Source organism: Strigops habroptila, chromosome 14 (genome assembly GCF_004027225.2).
Source record: "Strigops habroptila isolate Jane chromosome 14, bStrHab1.2.pri, whole genome shotgun sequence".
NCBI lineage: Eukaryota > Metazoa > Chordata > Aves > Psittaciformes > Psittacidae > Strigops > Strigops habroptila.
In genome coordinates, this window is record NC_044290.2 from 5,568,636 (window position 1) to 5,590,423 (window position 21,788).

General features: G+C 47.2%; 1 protein-coding gene across 2 annotated transcripts in view; it reads right to left on the bottom strand.

Moving 5' to 3' along the window:
* The window catches only part of TEKT3 (tektin 3), a 112,094-nt gene that overhangs the window by 34,848 nt on the left and 55,458 nt on the right, over nt 1–21,788 (bottom strand). The gene's annotated exons all lie outside the window — the stretch shown is intronic.

Below are 21,788 nucleotides of genomic sequence, written 5' to 3' on the forward strand. Positions count from 1 at the left end.
AGCTAAAATAACTTCAGTTAAAGCAAACCAAGCTCTGCCCCTGGGCAGTTCACGCTCACACCCTCGGACCAGCCCTGCTCTCTGGTCCTTGCACATTCCCACCCTCCATCTACACCCGCTCTTTCTGCTTGCCTGGAGCCGATTCTGTTCAGCTGAATCACTGCGCGATGAGGGACACCACTAATTGTTGGAGGCAACCACATGATTTTGAAGAATTTGATAAATTAAGCTATAATAATTAGATAATATTGTAAATGGTTTATGGGTGCTCTGAAAGGCACACAGGCTTTCTGGGGAAGCATCCACAAGCACCGAGATGCAGAGAGACAGCAGGAGACATCAGAATGAATGAAGCTTTGGTCCTGCCATAGTGTCTGGGGTGGTTTTTCAAGTGAAGAGCTAATAACATACCTAAAAGCTATAAAGCCAATGAGACTTGGCATGGGTAAAAGAGCCAAACTCACAAGCTAAGTGACTCTCAAGCAAGAAGTTGTCAACTGCACACAGTAAGTGGTCCCCACATTCCTCATGGTCTGGGTACCACACCGAATTAAGTAGAGTATTCACATTACCTCCACTTATTCAAGTGATTAAACTGGGTTCCTTAATTGTGACTACAACTCCAACAGCAGCAAATCCACTGCAATTAGAAAACCAGCTCCTGGTTCTGGAGGGGCATGTCCAGATTTGATGGACATGTGAGAACACAGCTTGTCCCCAAGCCTTGACCGCTTTAGCTCAGAATCATAAAAGAAACACAAGGGTGAAAACATGAGGCTGATGTTAAGAGGGTGCCAATTTTCAGCACGTCAGCCCAGGTTTGTCTGGTTGACTAAACTGGAATTTCAAGGGATACATTTAGATACCTAAGTACAAATTCTACTGCCAAAAGCTGTCAATCTCTGTCACAGCTCTGCATTCTCGCCGTCTATTAATATAGCATTACACTGGATCATAAGCTGCCCTTCTGAAAATACCCAGATCCAGATCTTTTATAGCATTCGTCATGAGCCTACATGTACCCATAACACTGCCCAGTGGCAGTTTTACCCCAGTTTTGAGTATTCCTCTCTCTCCTATAAACTCTGTACCTGCCTGAAAGAGTTGAATTGTCTATTCAACAGCAGAACAGACTTTTCAAAAGTCACATTAATTCATAGAGGATTAAAATAATTAAACTGTGTGTGGCACAGGCCATGCTGTCACACCGAAGGACAAGGATGCTCACATGCTCACAAGGCAGCACATGCTCCTGTATGGCCCAGGGCTACTGTAGGGATTCAAACAGGCTTCATGGTTTTATCTATTTATGAAATCAAGGCTGGCTGCTTGGACACGGACCTGCAGCCACGGGCATGGTCCTTCAGCAGGATCCATCTAGCTGGGAAACACATGAGACTTCCCAGGGTTTTACCGGGTTTCCCACATTCTCATTATGAGTTGACCATAAAACACAGAGGACCAAGGAATCTTGAGATGAGGCCTGGGCTGCTTTGATCTCTGCACAAGGCCAGTGGGAAAAGATGGTTATGGCCATCATTGAGCACCCTGCTGCCACAACAGAGGCTGGGACTGTCAGGAAAAGGGCTGAGGGGTTGGATACCAAACCTGGAGGAGAAGAAGAGGAGGCTGAGCAGTTTGGCAAGGAGAAAGATCCAGCTTTGGACATGGGAGCCATTGGAGATCACCTGGGGCTCTCCCTTCCTCTGCCAACAGCTTCTCAAAGAGCTTGTGCCCTTTTATCATGGCTGGAGAAGCTCAGGTGTTTGTGTCAGCTTCTGCACAGTCACACACAGCACTTGGAAGGTGTGTGTTGGACTTAGAAAACCCAGCTCCCCAGGGCAAATATCCACCTATGAATAAGGAGCAATGCCAAATTCCAATTTGTGGTTAATTCCAGCTCATTTGAGTCACTTCCTTGGGATTCTTAAATGGCTACAAAAACGCAGTTCATCAACAGGTTGCCCCAGCAGGACCTGACTCCTCTCTATTACTCTGGATTAAGGTGGGATGACCTCTGCGATGTCCATGAGCCTGTACTGGAGTAAATATAGCACGAGGTGGGGAAGAATCAGCCCACAGTTCATGCTGCAATGCAGGCAGGATGGTTTGCACGTGTTGGCAAAGGATTGAGATCCCACCTTGCATTGTCGGCACATCAGTGCAGTCCATCCTGGGCTCAGCTCTGACACTATTAATAGAAAACCTGTTAAAAATGCCTGTTGTGAAACCTTTCCTGTCTCTGAGGTGGAAGCATGCTGTATGTGTCCTGTTGCCTGTTATCCAAACTATCTTCACTGGTTTCTTTAGGATTAGGCAAATGGTGCAAGAGAAGGTGAGTTTCTTCCATGTCCCATAAGAGATGCACAGAGCAATGCCCAGACTTGAATGTCAAATTGACCCAGAGCAGATGAACCTGGACTCTTGAAAACATCCTTAGTCCTTCAGCAAGACCAGACCTACTGGAATTCTACTCTTGAAATTCTGGTTTCCAAAGATATCAAGAACATAAAATTGCCTTCAGACTAAACTGATCTTCACCTCTGAACATGAGGCTCTTAACGAAGAGAGAAACCACTAAAGAGATCAAAAAGTAGACTGGCAGATGAATTATTCAGTCTAACCATGGCAGCATTTGATTGAGCTTTCCAGACAATAAATGTGGCATGAATAAATCATTACAAATCCCTCCTTGAGCTCTCATCATGAGTCACAGCCACGAAACCACAGATGCTCGGGGCAGGCTGCTCTCTATATCCACAAGGTTAAGACACAGATAACTCCTGTAATCACAGCAACTGTGATCTCAGGAAATGTAGTAATTTACTGGTGATGTTCTCAGCAATGCCCAACTATCGGAAATAAGAAACAGTGATTTTGGGGAAAGCCTCCCTGCAGCCACTTCAGTGCACCATGGGCTTGCAGGGAGGTGTCTGGATTTTGCTCTCTACATTGGCCTCACCGCAAAGTCTAAGACAGTGGGGAAGGTGTGCTTTAAGTTGCATCCAAGAAGCAAAGGGGTTGCTCACACCATAAAAATCACTGAACTGCACAGACTTAGGAGCAAGTGGGAGACAGTGCTATGCACACCCGCTGATTCACAGTCATGTAACAGGTATAGACATCAGTGTAAAAAGAGATGAACACATGCCCAGAGCAGAAGGTGCAGAGCACCACACATCTCTGGCTCCCTACGACCTGCCAAGAGCCTGACAAGAGTTTTGTTCTTCCTACCAAGTTCATACCTGGTCACATTTTGGGGTCACCTCTTTGGCACACAAAAAAGGCCTTATGAAACCATCCGCAGCTTATTTTCCCTCTGTATGTCCCATCTTGCTCTACCTCTTGATTTATCAAAGGTGAAACCTTCCAACCACCCCAGGGGCTGACTTCTTTCCAAGGAGGAGGCCAGGCAAAAACTCCTCAGAGGTGACAGTGCTGTGGTCTGATAACTGATAGAGGAGGGGAAAAGGGAAATGAAACCAGTTTCTCTATATTCGCCTTAAATATCCCACCCGTGAAAGCGTTTAACCATGTGCTGTTTATTAACATCATGACCAGCCCCATTATTTCAGTGCAATTTAAACACCAACTTCAAATTGAGCCCCAGCATCTGAGGTCTGCTGAGTAGAAATAGATGGCTCATGTGATTGATGCTACGCACATGCTTTTGTGCTTAACCAAAGTGAGTTATTGGTGGCCTCTCCATGCTCATATACACTCCTCATTGCTGAGCCAGATGTGAAAGCAATTAGCACAATGGGAAGGCTCTTTTTAAGTCTGTGGGGCTTTTTATAGGTTAGTGTTTATTTTTGGACCTGCTTTCTTGAGGTGAATTTTGGCAGGCCACTCAAGGGCTGGTTTATGTCATGACTGGCTATTGTTTAAAGTTCTTTATTGCTTTGGCAAGGACTTGGGTTGGAAAAGGGAGGGGAGAGTCACTGTATATTTTTTTTTCTCTGTCATCATACTCAGACTACTATTTCACAGACAGCAAAAGGATCACAAAGTCTGCAGAGCCGATAGGAACGACCTCAGCTTCTGCCTCCTCAGGAAATAGCAAGGGCTGAATGCAGTCCTGTTGTGGAAATGCCCAGAAAGCTTGTCTGGAAAAGAAACCAGCCTTCATGGAAATTGCTTCTAAATAGAAAGACAGGGAAAAAATATCTCTCCTCACTTTTCAGATCCCCTTTGCAGTCCTGCCAGGGTGTTCTTTCCATGGTCGTATAAATACTCTTCCCCATGGCAGTGAACCCTTGTGGAGGGATGCGCTTCTGCACCATCCCATGGCACAAACCCTTGCTTGTCTTTTGACCAGAGAGGAGCCTTTGCTGTAGAAAAGCCCCTGATTCCTTGCCTACATGGGAAAATAATACCAAATAATCCCCCAACAGACCAGCTACCCGTGAGACTGCTGCAACTCCAGAAGAGAAAGATCCATGCAGCACCTCAACCAGCACAGCACTGGCAGCGCACTGGAGAGGTCTGTGGTACCCTTCCCCACTGCAATCACACTTGTCCAGCTCAGGGGGAGGAAATACATCTCCCAGTGCACAGTTACCTCAGTAAATACTCAGCAAACACAACAATGTTCCTTGCAGGAATGGTTAACATTCACATCAATAAACAAGGTGAGATGTGGGTGCGTGGTGATCTGACTCCCCCCAGCCAGGGGCAGAAGTTGGCCAGTGCTCACCCCATCCATTCTCCTGTGTCCTCTCCCTCATTGGGCTTAGGATACAACCAACTCTTCAGGAAAGGGAACATTTGCTCTGCTCCATCCCCATACATCTGCCGAAGGGACCTCAGAGGGCTGCAGCCAGAACACAACAATTTAGATACCGGTTGTTTTTATGTGAACTTTCTAAAACATAGGCAGGCTTGGGAGGTCTGTCCCTATGCACAAAACAGACTAAGTGACTACAAATGATTTTAAAGCACCACCCAGACTGTGCATGACTGATCTAACACTTCTGCAAAGAGATCACCTACAGAATTACTTCTGCTGAAAAGGAAGTAATAATTCCACATCTCAATATCACTTATTATTCAGGATCACTCAAGGGATGGTCTAACTCCAGACAGAATTTCCTTTTATCAGATTTGGCCACTGAGAGCTCTGATAAACATAAAGTGCGTGTATTTGAGAGCCATTTCGACATACAATATGAAAAACTCCAACTACATTCAGTTGTTGGATAAGGACAACAAAGCATCCTACCTCGCTTGGCCAAATGTTGGGCTGGAATTGCAGCCTGAACCTGAACCACCTCTTCCTCTCAGAAAATTTGGCTTTCTTACCACATTTGTGACCAGCCCTTGCAGCAGTCCCAGCCCAAGCCAGGATGCCAGAGATGGATCTGCCAGCAAAGTATGGGATGGACTTGGATCCAGTCCCAGCTGCAGCCTGTGACGCTCAGAGCCCTGGGTGGTTTAGGTCAGCATCGCTCTCTGGTTTCCTCACATCAGCAGCTGCTGGGGTCTGAGGATTACGGAGGATGTTTACTACTTCCAAACAAAGGGAAACCATTGCCATGTAAAGCTGGCCTATAGTGAACACAGCTTTGATCAGAGAAGATCCTGTAAATTATTTGATACCAGTTGGTAGATTTTTCTTGCTGGAAAGAGGAGATCAGATTTCTTATTAAAACCTCCTTTTTTCCTACCCCTGCGAGTGTCTTTCGTTGTCCATCTGTCCCCCACTATGCAAGCCAGCAAGAGGAACATTTCTTCTCTGCCATGCCCTGCTGCAGACCTTTAGAACTATCATTAAGGTTTCATTACATAAATATTTTGCCTGATACTTTATCTCGTATTACATGTAACTTTTATCCTTGGAACACTGTGGTCCACTTAAGTCAGATGGAGTGCATGGTGCGCGCTAAAGAAAGTGGGAGAGCAGGGTTGGTCAATGGGTTTCTTCCCCTCCAAGTGCAAATATTTTCAAGCAGTTTAAACAAAAGGTGTTTTCTGATTGTACCGTGGGCAGCCTTCAGAAAAAGGCTGATTCTGTCATGTTTTGGAGAGGTGAACGTTGCTTAGACTAATAGGTAAGAGGATGAAACTCACCAAGGTCTCTGCATACTGAACCCTCATAAAGGTTTGCTCAAAAAAGCACCTACAGGCCATTTGGGTTTAGGGTTTGTGCCACGTATCTGCACACCACAAGGGAATCACAAGGGTATCCTCATGGAGGAAGGCCCCAGTTCTGGTGCTGGAGCCTCAGTGGGGTACCTGCTGCACGGGTCCTTCCATTCTCACTGCTCGACTAAAGAGGTTTGCAAGCAGGACTCATCCCCTACCCAACTCAGGCTGGCTGTATGGGAGTCATCACCCATTCTGTTCTTCAACCTTTTTCACAGCAGCTTTTCCTGTGACTTTAGAGCCAGGCTGGGCTTTCCCAATGTCACCAACAGTCCTTGGAAAGAAAGAGGTGGACAGAAATGTCCTGCACCCAGAAGTACCCCACACAAATGAACCCAAGGATAGGCAGGAGCGACCCTGGTGCTGTTAAGCTCAAGCCAGAACATGATCTACGTTCACCCCTCAGCTATATGAAACAAAACAAACCACCTTAGAACAATGAAAATAGATAAAACCAGACAAAGATAACAAATTAAATAATAACTGGAAGAGATTTGCAATAAATCATGAAAGCCAGAAAAATACACCAGGAAATTTGCATTTTCCCCACCCGTTGCAGAGAAAGGATTTTGTGACGTGCTTGCCCTGACTATCTGCAACCACTATAATCACTATAGAATCTAATTCTAACCACTGTAGAAGCCAGAGCACCTATAACACCTATAGCCAGAGACCAGTAACACTTGAGAAGCCAGTAGCAAAGCTCAGGGCTTTCAGTGGGGCCACCGTTGATCTGAGGGCACCAAGACCTGCGGGAGGTTTCCCAGTGATGCTGATTCAGCAGCAATACCTGCCAAGGCTGGAGCATGGGCAGCAAGTCCTTAAAAAGAGAATTCCAGACTAGAGTAAAAAACATGCTTCTCCTGAGCCAAGTAGCTATAAAAACGCAGCGCAGGAGTGCAGGGACCACGTGTTTTGCTGCGGAGAATCCCTTTGCACCCACTTTCAGGGGTAAAATATAAGGAAGAGAGGCACAAATACTGGGACATTGATTTGTGCGAGCCTGGAGACCATAAGCACCACATTGGATCCCACCTGGGAGGTGAGGAGGAATGTTTTTAAGGAGCTAAGGAAAGCAGCGAGATTCCTGAGTACAACAGAGGAATTGGTGACTAAAACCTGGGCTTAGAGCAGGGGAAAAATAAATGGAAGTTGGCTTGGTGACAGCAAGAGCCGGATATACAGCTCTGCTCCCTCTGACCACATGCATCTTCTGGGTGATCTGGAAGGGTGATATGGAGACGAATCTGAGTGATTCCCTGGAGATGATTCCAAAAAGAAAGCCAAAAAGGGAGGGGGATCAAAAGGAGATAACCTAGCACCTTCATATCCTTGTTTTCTCCAGGACACTTCTTGGGGCCTGAAAACAAAAGCAGGAGCATCCCATCATCCAGTACCCTGATCAAAGATGCCCCAAAGGGCATCATTAAAATGAGACCTCTGCATGCACACGCAGGGGAGAGCTGCAGCCCTAGGACCCACCAGTGAGGGTGGACCTCCTCAGCGTGGACACACAAAGGGGTGTTTGAAGCTGTATCTCAGCGGAAGCGTTTTTCCCTCTTATCTCTGTGGAGGGTTTATTCCTCGGTGTGTGCGAGCAGCAGGAAGGAGGCAGCTCAGGCTGGACCAGCCCTTCCCACAGTGGATATTCTGGCAGGAGCTCAGCTTCTTTGGCTTGATTCTTCACAAACAAGCACCGGAGGGTTTCAGGTTTGCAGCCTGGTGGAACTCACATTTTTCCACCTTATTATTTTTCCCTCTTCCCAGCTCCAAGGGGCTTTGCAGACCTTTGTACAAGCTATCTTTCAGATTTGGGGGTTTGTGGTTTCGTTACACCCACCTTGAGTTTTAGTTGAGAAAGGCCCAAAATACAAAGTGAGTAATTGGCCAAACCCAGCAAGTTTTGCCTAGTTTTGGGTCAACATTTTTCAAGCCACCTGAATACATAAATCATCTTGGTTGTAAAGCTGGGCTATAAACGCAGAGGCAGCTCATTCGCTTTCTTATACATTTAATACCATCACAGCAGGGAGTGATTCTGCCCCAGAATCGCCTGTTTCTCCCAAGAGCCAAGGGGGTCTGCACAACCAGCTCACATGGAGACACTTGCCCTGTAGACATGAACTAGGACAAATGACACCATCCACAAGGTACATGGCAGCCCCCAGAATGTTGTTTTTAAACTAAAGATGCAATTCTTTAAAGCCAGTATCATGTTATTTAAGGTACATGCTCCTGAAAAACTTGGGATTATGTTATTTAGTGTTGAAGCATCACTTGAGTCCAGTTAAAGCTCAATCCAAGTGCGACACTGATCTCACACAGAGAAAAGCTTCAAACACAGCACCAGGAGGGATGTACCAGGAACAGGTATATAGGAGTTGGGAAGATGCAGCTTGCACCACCAGGAGATGTTCAGCTCTCTGCATCTGAGGGTGTTTATAACTTGAGAGATTGAAATTCCACTGCTAGCATTGAAAGAAAGGAAACGAGGGCGGAAGGACCTGCCCGTGCTGTCAGGTTTTATTGTTGCATTAGAACTTCCATGAAGATTAGTATTTTCCTTAAAGCCACAATTCCTGGGGTCATAAGGAATGTACTCTAAGATTCCTCTCTAAGCCTTGTATTTGCATAGAAAATATGACCCCAAAATGGGAGTATCAAAGTCAAAACTGTTCAAATGATGCCAACCTATGTTTTCTAGGGAAAAGGGAGTGGGACTAGACTCTATCCACCTAATCTCTTGTTGAACTTCATGGGACCTGGGGTAACTCCAGCTTTGCATTTGTTAAACCAAAAGAGACTGGAAGAAGAGTCGTCCCTACCCCAGCCACACACACAAGCCTTCCAGCTTAGTAGCATCTGATCACAGGATAATTCCTGGTGGAAAAGACTTCAGTAGGTCATGTCACCCAATGTAATTTTTCCCATGGGATGCCTTTGCTTGTATCAGGACACAGTGAGCACATCCGGGGCATCTTCTCCTTGCTGTAGGGCTGTGGCCCTGGGGATGTGCACCTTCCGAAGCCACACAATGGGCTCCAACAGCAGCAAGGTGGAGGACACCAATGCATGTCCACTGCAGGGTGGTCAGTGTCTAAGGAATGGCTCCATCAACCCAAAGAGCCAGTGAGCTGCTCTGATCCCAGGTCCCAGGGGATCGAAGAGGCAAATCCAAGCCATCTCAATGGGGCTGGATGCTCTGGGGATGATCACTCACAATCAGAGTTGAAAACCCATCACTTCACAATTACAGCCTCACTATTTAGGGACAGCACTGTCTCATTTCCCCCAACCCTTTTTCCTCCTGACGGCATCCTGCCCTGCGACAGGGAAGGGCTATTCTTAGAGACATCTATTTTGGCTTGGAATGCTGGAATTAAGATCCTTCCTTCCTTTAAAGAAAACATGCCAAGCAATATTCAGAAAGCTTCACCCCAGTTTGAAGGCTACATTCTGGCTGCTGAGCAAAGCACATTTATTTGTTAGCTTAACATTTACCAGGAGTAAATGCCATGTGCCCAGCCCCACAACCACCCAACCACCCTCCTGAGGCTTTGGGAAGCCGGGTGATGTTTCCTTTAATGTGCCGAGTAGCTGCCATGGGGTTTATTCATTCCCTCTTTCTTGGCAGCGCTTTGTATCGGCTCCAAATAGTCTTAGTAAAATATTTTCCATCAAAACTTTTTTTTGACAGAAAATGGCTTTTGGATACAATGGAAACTTTTGTGGAGAAGACAAATGGAAATAAAACCTGCTCAGCTGATGTTGGAGACTTATTAAGAACCCAAAATTGTTTTCCTCCTTGAAACGTTTTGGGGAAGGTAGTGCTGATGCAAAAGATGCTGGTTTTTCCAAGGTGAATATAAGCTTGTTGTGAAATTATCAGAAAAGCTCTTATGCAGTTATCGCTCCTGGAACAGGAATCACCTGTGAGTGGGTGAATCTGATAGCAGCAGCTCTCACAGTGGCCAGGAGAGGACCCTGAGGACATCTCTTGGCTTTAGGGCAGTGTTTGCTGCCCCAGCAGAGGTGAAGTAGGAGGCTGGAGGAGAGAGTCCCACCAACTGCTTGTGCCTCCAGGCTGGACCATGCTGTCCCAGGCTCAGGCACCGCAGCCTCGGGCTCTCCTACCCCATCCTGGGGCAATAAGGCATCTCTGTCCCTTCTACATAGCACTCAATGCTTAAACTGAGGATGAAATGCACATTTCCTGCCTAATGCAGGTTATTCCCAGGGCTACAGGTTGCTGCTGGGCTGTTCAAAGTTGTCTCAAAAGCCAAAATAAACGTGGCTTTTCACAGCGAACAATGCAGAAAGATTTCTGGAAAACTGTAAAAAATAGTATGTATTCAGCTTGCTTTTCAAGTCTACTATCCCAAGGACCTGGAAAGGTTGCTGGGTTTATACAGCAGCCGAGATGCTGATGTAGCCACAGGACTCCAGGATCCGACAGCTTGAAAGGAACAAACCCAAACATCTCACTATAAAATCAAATTAGCTGGTAGCAAAACCTTGTTTTGAAAAGGCTAGATGAAATTACGCGGCAGAAACCGAGAAGCAGCAAGTTTGGGACCAAGGAAGCAGCTCTCTCAGTACAGGGGCTGTATCAAACTGCTGTGCCTCCTCTGCAGAAGCCTCCCCTGGTCGGCACTGACCCCTTAATGTGGCTTGCCTGGCCCTAGCAAATCACCAGGGGGGTCCTGGGCTCTCACTCCTACCCTGTTCCACATTTTCCCTTTCCAACAGCAATGCCAATGCAACAATTTTTCTGGAAACCTTGAAAATAAATCCTTGCCACTGCCTTTTGCTCACTGGGTGCTGGACAGACCCAGTGCTGAGGCTGTGGGTGCCCCCGATGTGCTCCCCCATCACTGGGCAATGGTCAGCCAAAGTAAGTAATCCCCATACACATCTTCCATAGGGGTCCCCATGCAAACCAGGACAGAGTGCTGCTGCATCACTCACACACACACTCTATAAGGATTCCAGTATTTTGCTAAATGAAGCACACAAAAGCTGATTCTGGCTCCTGGCAGCAGCAGCCCTGTTATTGCTTTAGCAGCCACAGGCTGAACCTTTGCAAGGCAGAGCCAAGAGCCACGACGAGCTGTTGAGCTCTTCAGCCCATGTCAGGGTTTTGTAGCACTCAGGTTGGGTCTCTGTGGACACACAGAGAGCTGTGGTGTCCTCCAGCCCCATAGGGTTGGGGACACCCACTCCCCCTTCCACCAGTAGAGAAGCCTGTCCATCCCTAAACACTGCAAGCCAGGCACCCTTCTCTGTTCCATCCCCCTTTGTCCCTGGCCAGCCTGGGGATGTGACATGACTTTAAAGCAGTGGTGTTATCCCAAGTGTCCTTAAAGTTATCTCTTATTATATCTGACTCCAATAATAATTAACACAGACGACATCCTGAGCAGAGCTGGCTGGGACCTGCAATTTCCATTACTTGGGAAATCCTGACATTAAGGGAGAGACTGATTCTGATTCAGCATAAAAAGCTAGAATTCTTGTGTTTGCCAAGAAGCAACATTTCCTCCTAGCAATCAGTTTAGGGCCATTAGAGTGTTTCACTTCAGTGACTCTTTTCATTCTTCCTTTTGCTCCTATGCATTTCTACCTGCACGTGGAATTATACAATCTAGAAAGACAGTATAATATCAAAATTTACAGTCTACATTACATGAAATTCATTTAAGTGACAGAACAGAAACATTCTGCTTCTGCTGGAGTTCTGATACGGTCCAAACAAAATATTTCAACTTCTTTTTTGCTGCTAGGAAATGTTGTTGGAATCAGCACATTTCTATTACATGGCTCAAGTTCAACTAACCTGCTTTTTCGTATGGAAAGTTACATTAAGAATAATTTTTTGGTGGCTTTAATAACTCAGATACTCCCATCCTACTCATCCCCAAAGCACTCTCACCCATCTATTATATGCTGATATTAAAATGCTACTCCAACAGATAAGCAACAAAGAAACTGAGATCGTGTTTTTTCCAACCCCATACTCCAAAACTGAAAGTTGGCACAAAAAGGCTATTGAGAGGCTCATCGCAGTTTCATCCCCATTCACTTCTCCATGGGCTGCTCTAGATTAAACAACTAACTGCACCTTCTAGTTGGAGATGTCTCCAGCCACAGGAGATCTTCCTTCTCAGCCTGTGGCTAAGTCTTTATTGTTTGCAGGAACTAAGCACGAGTTCAGTTTTCCGCAGCTTATTTGAGCTGCTGACAGACATTCCTGCATTAATCCTAGGGAAAGGAGAACCAGGAGCCACACTCCAAGGTTGGGTTGCAGCCCAAATGCAGCAGTACTATGACAGCTTAAAGGGGCACATTGCCTGCATAGGTGCGCTTGGTGACCAGCCAGCCCGAAAATAGGGACATGGATGGAGTAGAAGACAGGGCCCGATCCTGCAGGAATATCACATTTGGCAGCAAAAGCAGGATAAAGCAGCTTCTGCCTTTCTGCACACAGAAAGATGCCTGCATCCCCCAAAGCAACCAATAGCACATCCCTGGGGGGCTGCAATATTGAGCGGGCAGCACTGCAAACTCAAGCACGACTTTTAACCAGGTGAGGAGCACGATGTCCTGGGGTTCTTATAAGCAACCTATGAAAACAGAACTATCGGCACAGAACTTCCCTGGGGCACAGGGAGGCACAATGTGGTTCCTGGGAGCTTGCTGAAGGGTGGACGTGGTGGCATGTAGGAAGAGTAGTGCCCCAGCCCTACTCTTCCCAACAGCTAAACCCCTCCCTAGAAAACTTCCAGAAAAGGAAAAGGGAGCTGACACACTGCATGAAGAGTATAAAAGCTAATGGCTACACTTCAACAAGGCTATAATCAAATAAAAACATGATGGACATTGTTAGGCAAACACAACCAGAGATGTTGCTATGAGCCCCACCTGCAATAAAGCCTAATCTCAGGACTGGAGACGGCTTATTTTGAGGGCTCATAAAGTGCCAACATTTGTACAAAACACACTGTAAGGGCTCGGGAGCCACGCCAGAGCCAGTGTCACTTTGCCTTTTGTGCAGAGAGGAGTTTCAACACCCTGAGCTCCTCTCTGCCTGCTCAGCATGCTCTTCAGGAACAAGAGCTACACGTGCCCAGCAGAGCGCTGTGCATGCCGCGGCTGCCTGGCTCCTGCCTTGGCTCGATGAGGTTTTAAACATAGAAACAAAAGAGTGCATCATCCCATCCATCCCTCATCCCTGCTGTGAGGACACACATCCTAACAATGTGGACTGCAGTGATACTCCTGCAGGAGTCTCACATTCATAGAACCATAGAATGGTTTGGGTTGGAAAGGACCTTAAGATCATCTAGTTCCAGTCCCCTGCCTTTAAACCTCAGCAGTCCATCTCTGCACAGGGACTTTTAATAACTGAACTAGCATCTGGGAGGCTCTGAGACCCACCCCAGGATGGTGGATCTGCACAGAGAGGGCTCATCCATATCAAGAAGTTTTCTCCTTGTTGTCTAAGAACAGCCACCTCTCCAGGGACCCCTCTGCCTGCACAACATAAACCATCCCCTCGCAGTAGCCCTGCAGGTATGAGTGCACCCCCAAACCCATGGACTGGCTCTCTGGTTCCTGCACACACTCGCTTTATTCCCATCTATGTGGCTTTCTACAACTAATATCTTGTACTGTTTGAACCACAATGCAAAAACAGAGTGTTTGGGAAGGAGCCACATCCAATGTGCTTTGCTCAAACTTTCCAGGGTGACTTGAACTGTCCTTCTTGCCACAACCCGCACACAGTTTTGCTTCTTTTTCCTAGGAAAAGCCACTGCATTGCCCTAACTTCTCATTGCATCCTTTAATTTCCAGAAAGCTGCCACTAAATTGCTCCTGGTGCCCTGAGCAGTGGCATTAAAAGACTTGCTGAAGTGCTCCAGTCATAGGAAAATCACAGCACATGGCTGTGGGATGCTCATGCCACTACTCAGGCACCCACAGCCATACGCACTATGTCTGATCTTCACCAGGTCATGGAACAGGGAGGAGACACAGCGACCTGCCCCAACATGCTGGTGCAGAGATAAGGGCAATAATGCCGCCCCAGCAAAAAACACAGGTTAAGAGTTATATCAAAAAGCAAGGAGTGCTGTTGAATCATCAGACACTGGGGAACCTGGTAAACACAACAGCAGTAAATAGCTGAGGAGTGTGGGGTGATTTTTCTTAAGAAAACCCCTTGAAACCTCAGGTAGCTTTATTCAAGGTGGATTTGAGAGAACAGCTCTCTGCATTTGAAGAGAAGGAGGAAATGCTTTTTCCAGGCAAACTCTTGGCATGCCCCGAATATGCCTTTTTAAGTAGAACAGCACGAGAGAAGATAAATCCAAGTCCTCTGCAAGTATGTGAGGAGTGTGTGCAGAGCACACGGCAGGAACCGCTGGGAGCGTTACCGGGGCCTGGGAAGGATCAGCACAGCCCTACACAGCACCACACAGAAGCAGCTTTTGTTCCAGCAGCAATTAGCACATTCCTGCAGAGCCCCGGGGGGAGAGAAGAGAGGCATCGCTTGTCTGAGCCTCCAGCCCCATGCTCCCACTGAGACACCCAGGCCAGTGGGGGGATGATGGACGGTATCCCGAAAGCAGGCTTAGGATGGTGCCTCTGCCAGGGAAACAACTGGGAACGCAAGAAGGACACGGCAGCAAGGCGTAGGGGAGATCCACAGCCAAGCTAGGGAGGGAGGGGTGGTACAGGGCTCCATAGGGTCTGCCCTGGGATGGGGCCAGCTCTTGGTGGGAGAGTGGGGCTCCTCTCTCCTACCTTGGGCCACCTGCAGTAAAGCTTTATGTGTCTGCTGGTGGCCCAGTCCTCAACCTCTTCAATCTGGTAATGTCCACCAGGAGACACCTAGTAGGCATCTAAGAAATGAATAGAGACACTAGTCTCCTTCCAGTAACTATGAGTCCAGAAGGATGGTGTGGATAAGCCATCCAGCTCTGATACTACTGATAGCCACTCAGAGGTGGATAAAACAGAAATAATACTTCCCTCTGTACATTTGATATCATCATATAAGGCAGCATCTTCCCACGAGCACAGTGCTCTGCTTTATCTGGCAGGTGTAGGAGGTCCCAACCTTGCACGCACTCAACACGCCTATTTGCCAACAAACACAGCAGGGCTCCCACTGCACCAGCAGAACCAGTCTCTGGTGTGAGTGAAGCTGTTTGCTGAGATCAGGCAAAGGGCTGGGGGGTTCTGAACTAACGCAGTGCCCTGCCTCAAAAGGCTGGAGAGCATCATCTGCAGGGCATTTAGGAACCCCCAATAGAAAGCACGTAGAAATGCACTTCAGAGTGGAAAATGTTATAAAGCCCAAGCTCCTAATATGACTGAAGAGGCTCTGATTGAAGAGACACATATTTGGCTTCCTCTTATCTACAGTATTACTGAAAAAAGGGGGTTTTCTTCCCCTGTGAGGTACAAATCCTGCGCTGCTCTCTGCACGCAGCCAAATGCCAAGCATGCACTCATCCCCTCGACCCATCCAAAACCACAGACACCAGTAAACTCTGGTTTACTGGTGCTCTTTGCCCATGCTTCCCAGCAGCAGACCTCCAGCAGCTCAGTAGCATGATCCCCACTTTCTATGGGGAGAAATCTCTGCCTCCAGAGCAAAAGCAGAGATGTTTTGCATTGAAACAGCTTCTTCAAGGTTCAGTGTATGATATGAGTGAGGTCAGGGCACAAGGCTCACAGCTCCACCCCAGCAGTCCCACGCAGCACCCAATGTCACCTTATCTTCTAGCCATGACCTTCTGGAATGACTGTGGTGTGTCACAGGAGAACTAAGAGAAACCCAGAGGGTGTCACTAGGGGCAGGGCCCTCAGTAATGCCCATGAAGACCCACCCCAGCTGTCCCTAGTGACTCACATGTATCTCCATAGCACAGAGATAGGCTGAAAGCTCTCTGTCAACCCGAGGTGGCGCCGAGATCAGCTTGAACATGTGAGGCATCAACTGGGCTGTGCCAAGTGGTCCCCAGCACCGGTCTTCCATGGGAAGAATGGAGACATCCTCTGCACAAAGTCCAGCACACATCTGTCCCACGGAAAGCCTGCTGCAGCCCCGAATCATCACCTTCATTTCAAGCAGCTACATGGGAGCATCACTAACACTATTGTCTCCAAGCTGCCTTTAAAGCCTTTGCTGCGCCAAAGCTTAACAGCCACCACCACCACCAGGAAGGTAAAGGGTGTTTAAAAAAGGGGATTTGGTCCTTCCCAGGTTTTGGGACCTTTTCAGGTGCTGTGCGGCCACTTCTGCCTGAGGCCCTGGCTATCACTCATAACTGAATCTTATGTGTGGCATAAGCAACACACCGACCTTAAAATCAAGGAGGAAAGTTTATGTAATACAGATGTAGAGGAAGCAGGAGAACAACACTGTCTCCATAGGCATGTCTCAGGGGTTGGCACAGTGGGAGACATAAAGGTAAAGATGGGGATCCATGCATGGAGCTATTCAGTCATGTAACAGCAGGATTTCCCTGTTTGGGAAAAAAATTAAACTACTGTTATAGGAAAGTGGTGTGTGATGCCATCACACACATATACATACCCCTTTTGACCTCATTGGTCAGGTAGGTTCTTGTGTGCTCACAAAGAGAGTCTTATCACCCAAAGCACAGGCTTGAGTTGCAGGCTGGCATCCAGAACCTCATTCAGGCAGATCAGATCTCATTGTGCCATCAATTTAATTATGTTCTTGCTTTCCCTAATTCACTTAGACTCTACTTTGCCATCCATCACAGGGCTGCAACTGCAGCAGGCTGCCTGCAATCGCTATCTGAATCGATGCTCTGCGAAGCTGCCTGTGGGTGTTTTACCGCCAGCAAGCAGATTTTTGTGCAAGCCCTTTCCAGCTGACCAAAATGCAAACAGGGGCAGAGACAAGTCCAGAAGGGAGAGGAACCCAGTGCCAAAAGCTGCTGCAGATTCAGAAGCAGCTTGCTGGACCATTGCACCAATAGTGTTTAGACCTGAGGTTGTCAGTGAGCATCACTCTGGGTCTCACAGGGGCAAAAAGGCTCAAATAAGAATTGGCAGAGTTGCCTTGGGCTCAACCTTGCCCCATCACAGTCAATGGAGTCAATGCTAGGGGTTTTCAGCTAACTGCACCAGGGCTGTCTGGAGTGGCCTTTATGCAACACAGTGACATCACCTTTAATAAGCCTCCATAGGCAAATAAACAGGGAAAAAACACAGAGAAAGAAGAAATTGTGATTTCTTCTGATTTAAACCTTACATCTCTTCAGCCCCATCAAATAATTTTTGAAAAGAACATTTTCTAAGGGAATAATATTCACATTTAATTAGCTCTGATTTTTCTGTAGCTAATAACATTATTTTGAATGGCTGAATCAAATTATTTCCATCTCTGTACAAAACCAGCACAATAACAGCACACATGCCATCTACGGGATCAGTGCCCAAACCCAATAGAAATCTCCCAGATAGACTTAACTTTGAGGGGGGGAATTATTGCTACCTTATCCATTGGCATCACCCTTGAAAAGTGATTTATTGGGATAATCAGAGACGGAGCCTAACCATAAATCCCAGCCCCTCCTGTGTGTCACCAGGACACGCAGCCAGCATGATGATGCTCCCAAGGGAAGGGCAAGGGTTGAACTGAAGGTGCTGGCACTCCCTGGGGAGCTCCCCTGCATTACTATCAGTGACACAAACCCCGCTGCTCCCAGCAAGGATTAGTGCACACCAGGGCAGCAAACAGCTTTAGCTCGTCCCTCCAGGTATACCCTGCCTGGAAGGGAGGTGTCTAAGCATTTTATCTTTAGTTCATTAGCCCTAAGCCACTGCCTTGAGGTGCGGACAACATTATAGAACACTGAATCACGCAGTGTTTCAAGGAAACTCCCAACTCATACTGACAGACCTCTGCTGCTTGAAACAAGTGAGTTGTCCCCACTACCCCTATCCCTGATGCTGCAGGGAGATGCTGCATCCACCTCATAAAGGGCTGCAAGAAGATTAGGGATGGGAATTCTGAATGTCAGGGCAGAGGAAGACAGGACAGCTGGGATCTCTCTGGAGGAGATTCCTGTTCTCTCAGGATTGGGTAGATGAAATACTTTCCTCTTACAGCTCATTGTACTCATGCATCCCAAAGTCACAGGGCGGCCTCACACAATGACAGAGGCTGGTGAAAGGATCCTGTTATAGGCTGTGATAACAGAGCTTAAGACTAATAATGACAACTGTTTACAAAAGGCTTTGATCCTATCCACACAGACAGGACCCAGTTTTGCTATGAACTGGAGGTCATGAGAAATCACAGCATTTTCTGTGTTTGCCACCAAAAAATGCTCAGCATGGCTTTGTACCTATTGCAGAGTGATGTAGGCAGCCTGTGGGCAAAGAGTCCCTCCTGAGCAGAAGCCAAACACCATGTCCTGGCTGTGGGGTTAGGCAGTGATAGACTTCAAGTCATGAGGAACCCCAGCTTTGGAGACAAGATCTCCCTTGGAGGAGGCAGCTCGGTGCTGTCTGCATTTCAGAGCTGGCAGAGCACACTAAACACCAGCGAGCTGGTTCCTTTGCTTACTGTTATTTTGACCAGCTCTTTAGTAAGGTTAAAGATCAAGGCCCTACAACCCTTTGGGCTGAGCAGTTCACATCTGAGTACACATTCAGGAAGGCTGGAGGGCCAGCACCCGCAGGCAACTGCCAAAACAAATGGTTGTATTATCCAACAGTTTCCTCCCCTGAGACCTGATTCATGAAAGACAAAATCCAAGCCAAGAAGCCTTAGGTGTGGAGCAGCAGCCCTACAACAAAAAGAAGGGGCCATGAATTAGGCTGTCACACATAACACCTCTGGTTGTTTCTTCATCACATGCTTGTGATTAAAAACACGTGCATGGTGAGATGCAGGTTTCTGCAGGAAAATGAGTTTTATAAGGGGGAAGAGGAAACAACAACAAAAACATACCAGGGTGGTGGAGTCTGAAGGTGACTGAAGATGGAGCCCTGGTCTTCAGGGCTGCCCACCCTGCTCAGCCAAGCGTGCTGTGGTCACCTCTCCCATCACATCCACCTGCGGCAGCTCCCCTGTAATCATTGATGCTCCGGCCCTGTGCATCCCACACAGCCCCCGTGGGAGCTCATGGTCCATTTCCCACCACCTGCAGACTCAAGTGACTTCCTACATCTCCGTGCTTGCAGAGTACCCACACATATCAAAATCAACTGTCTGCAAGAGCGAGGTGGTGAGACTGGCTTTGGTTCAAACGTTATGACAGCAGGACATCACCAATTGGGAGATGCTTTGATTTCAATAGAGGAATGATGGGGCTAATGCATGAAGTGTTGGTTCTTCTATAGATCATGCTGACATCTTCTAAATGCTTTGTGCTGATGGTTTTCATCACTAGTTCTCCTGCAGAGATGAAAATGAAACTGCACTGAGGCAAAAGATTTTTGCATTGCTAGAGGGAATCCTGGTCTCACAGTATGTTTTGGGCCAAGAAGATAGTCCCACTTCTGCATCTGCTTGTCTTTATATGCTCAGAGGATCACAACAGAATTGGGAGGAGTTGCCTACAGGCAGCACTGGCCACCACAACGTGCCTTCCCTGCCTTTCAGACAAGTCAGGCACAGAGCACAGCATCAGGTACAGTGTCTCCATCCCACACAAGTATGGGAGTTCCCCTCAAGATGAGGTTCTATTAAACCTCTTTGCTGTCAGATCAACCCTTTCACTTAAGGAAGCCAAAGCAGGAACTAGAGCAGCACGTGTGGGTGACGCAGAAGGGAACTCCTCAGTGAATCACCTGCTTCCATCCATGGAAATCCCTTACTGCTGTCATTGACATAATGCATACCTCTCATCCCAAAGGTCTCTGAATTGCTTGAAAGATACTGAATATAATCTCTTTTCTGCAACAGTCACACAGTGCTAATGAAAGGACAGACATCTCTCGGGACGAAGTAACAGACTTTATAATGCTACAGGACACCAATAGCTGGGACCATATGACTAGGAAGGTGTATAAGCATTTGGCCATAAAAATGGTCTTGACATCTCTATTCTAGCAAAAAGCATCATGGAATTTTTAAGGGTCACAAGGACCTTGATTTTATCTCATCTGAAAGACGGTACCTCCCCCTAGCTCCATGCTGAGGAACTGGTTCAGTAACAGCTCTCAGAACATCTACCATATGGAGCTCCCCTGAAGCACATGGGGACTTCTCCACAACCCCCATACCATGATGGGATATTTCCAGCCAACCCCCTCAAAACCTTTGATAGGAAAAAAGAAAGAGAAAGCAGATGAAAAGGTTTAGTGGAGCATAGAGGGACAACAAGCCCATGAGTGCCACAAGTGAAAAGACATTAATAAGGTGGGTCTCAACTTCTGAGGCTCTGTCCCTGTCCTTCAGCTCCATTCTGCCCATCTACACACCCCTTCCCCAGATCCTACACAAAAACAGAGCCCAAAAGTGACGGGATGGAAAGAAAAAGCATGGTTCAGAGAAAGCTGGACTTTTCCAGCACCAAGAATGGCCCCAGAAGCACAACCTGCCCATTGGAAATCCCGCAACACTGGAGACAACAATGTCTTTGCCTGCAGACTACTGATGGGATACACCCTTTCCAAAATCTAAATTGCAGTGGAAAAGCACTGATATTTAAGTAAGAATTATTTTTCACTTCCACCCCAGACTTCAGAGTGCTGCGTCCACACAGATTTGTCCTTACAATCAAGAGCCACATGTTTGCATTCCTGTTGTGTCTTTCAGTCTCTCCAAACTCACCAAGTGTCAAGAGCTTTCATAGTGCTTATTATTCACTTCTCTTCCCCTCCTAAAGAAGTAGAAAAATCAAACACGTGAACATGAGCACAGGTGGAACACAAACCAGAGGCTTAGCTCGTGTGGAAACAGCCTTTGAAACCTTTGGCTTCAAGAGCCAATGCAGCAATGAGGGGCTGGCTACCTGCAAGCTGATGAGGGCACAGCCTGTACTGATTCAGCCTCTCAAAGAGAACGGGGGTAAAAGGGTGGAGAGCATCCACCCTGTTCCATGTGTACGTCTTGAAGAACCAGTATTTATTGTACAAATAAACTCCTGTATCCCATGTATCACTCAGGTTTTCCAGCTGGAAGACCAGTCAGTCCTATGCCGTTGCTGTATGACCCAGCTATACCCAGCGATAGCCATATCTCTGAATGTTTAGTTACTACCTTTTCCATTTGATTGTCACCCAGATTTTCTATGTGATCTCTGGTTTAGGGACAGATTTTAGACTGACGGCTCTCCACTAACAGAGAAGACAGGGATGAAGGCAGGTTCACAGGGGAGCAAGCAATGGCACTACACAGCTAGGCTACTGCTAGTAATGCTCAAAGGGTGTGACCAAGGCCACGGAGGCAAATTATTGTCACTGTGGGCAGGAGACCCATGGCTTAGTGAGGCTAGGACTTAATTTTGAGCAAAAAACCTGCACAGAAACACACAAGATTTCCCAGCAGACAACTCACACCATAATCTCTTACTCCAGCTGGCCCTAGCCCTATGCAGGATGAAGAGATAAATCCTACCCTGCCAGACAGGAGGTTTCCCTCGGCCACA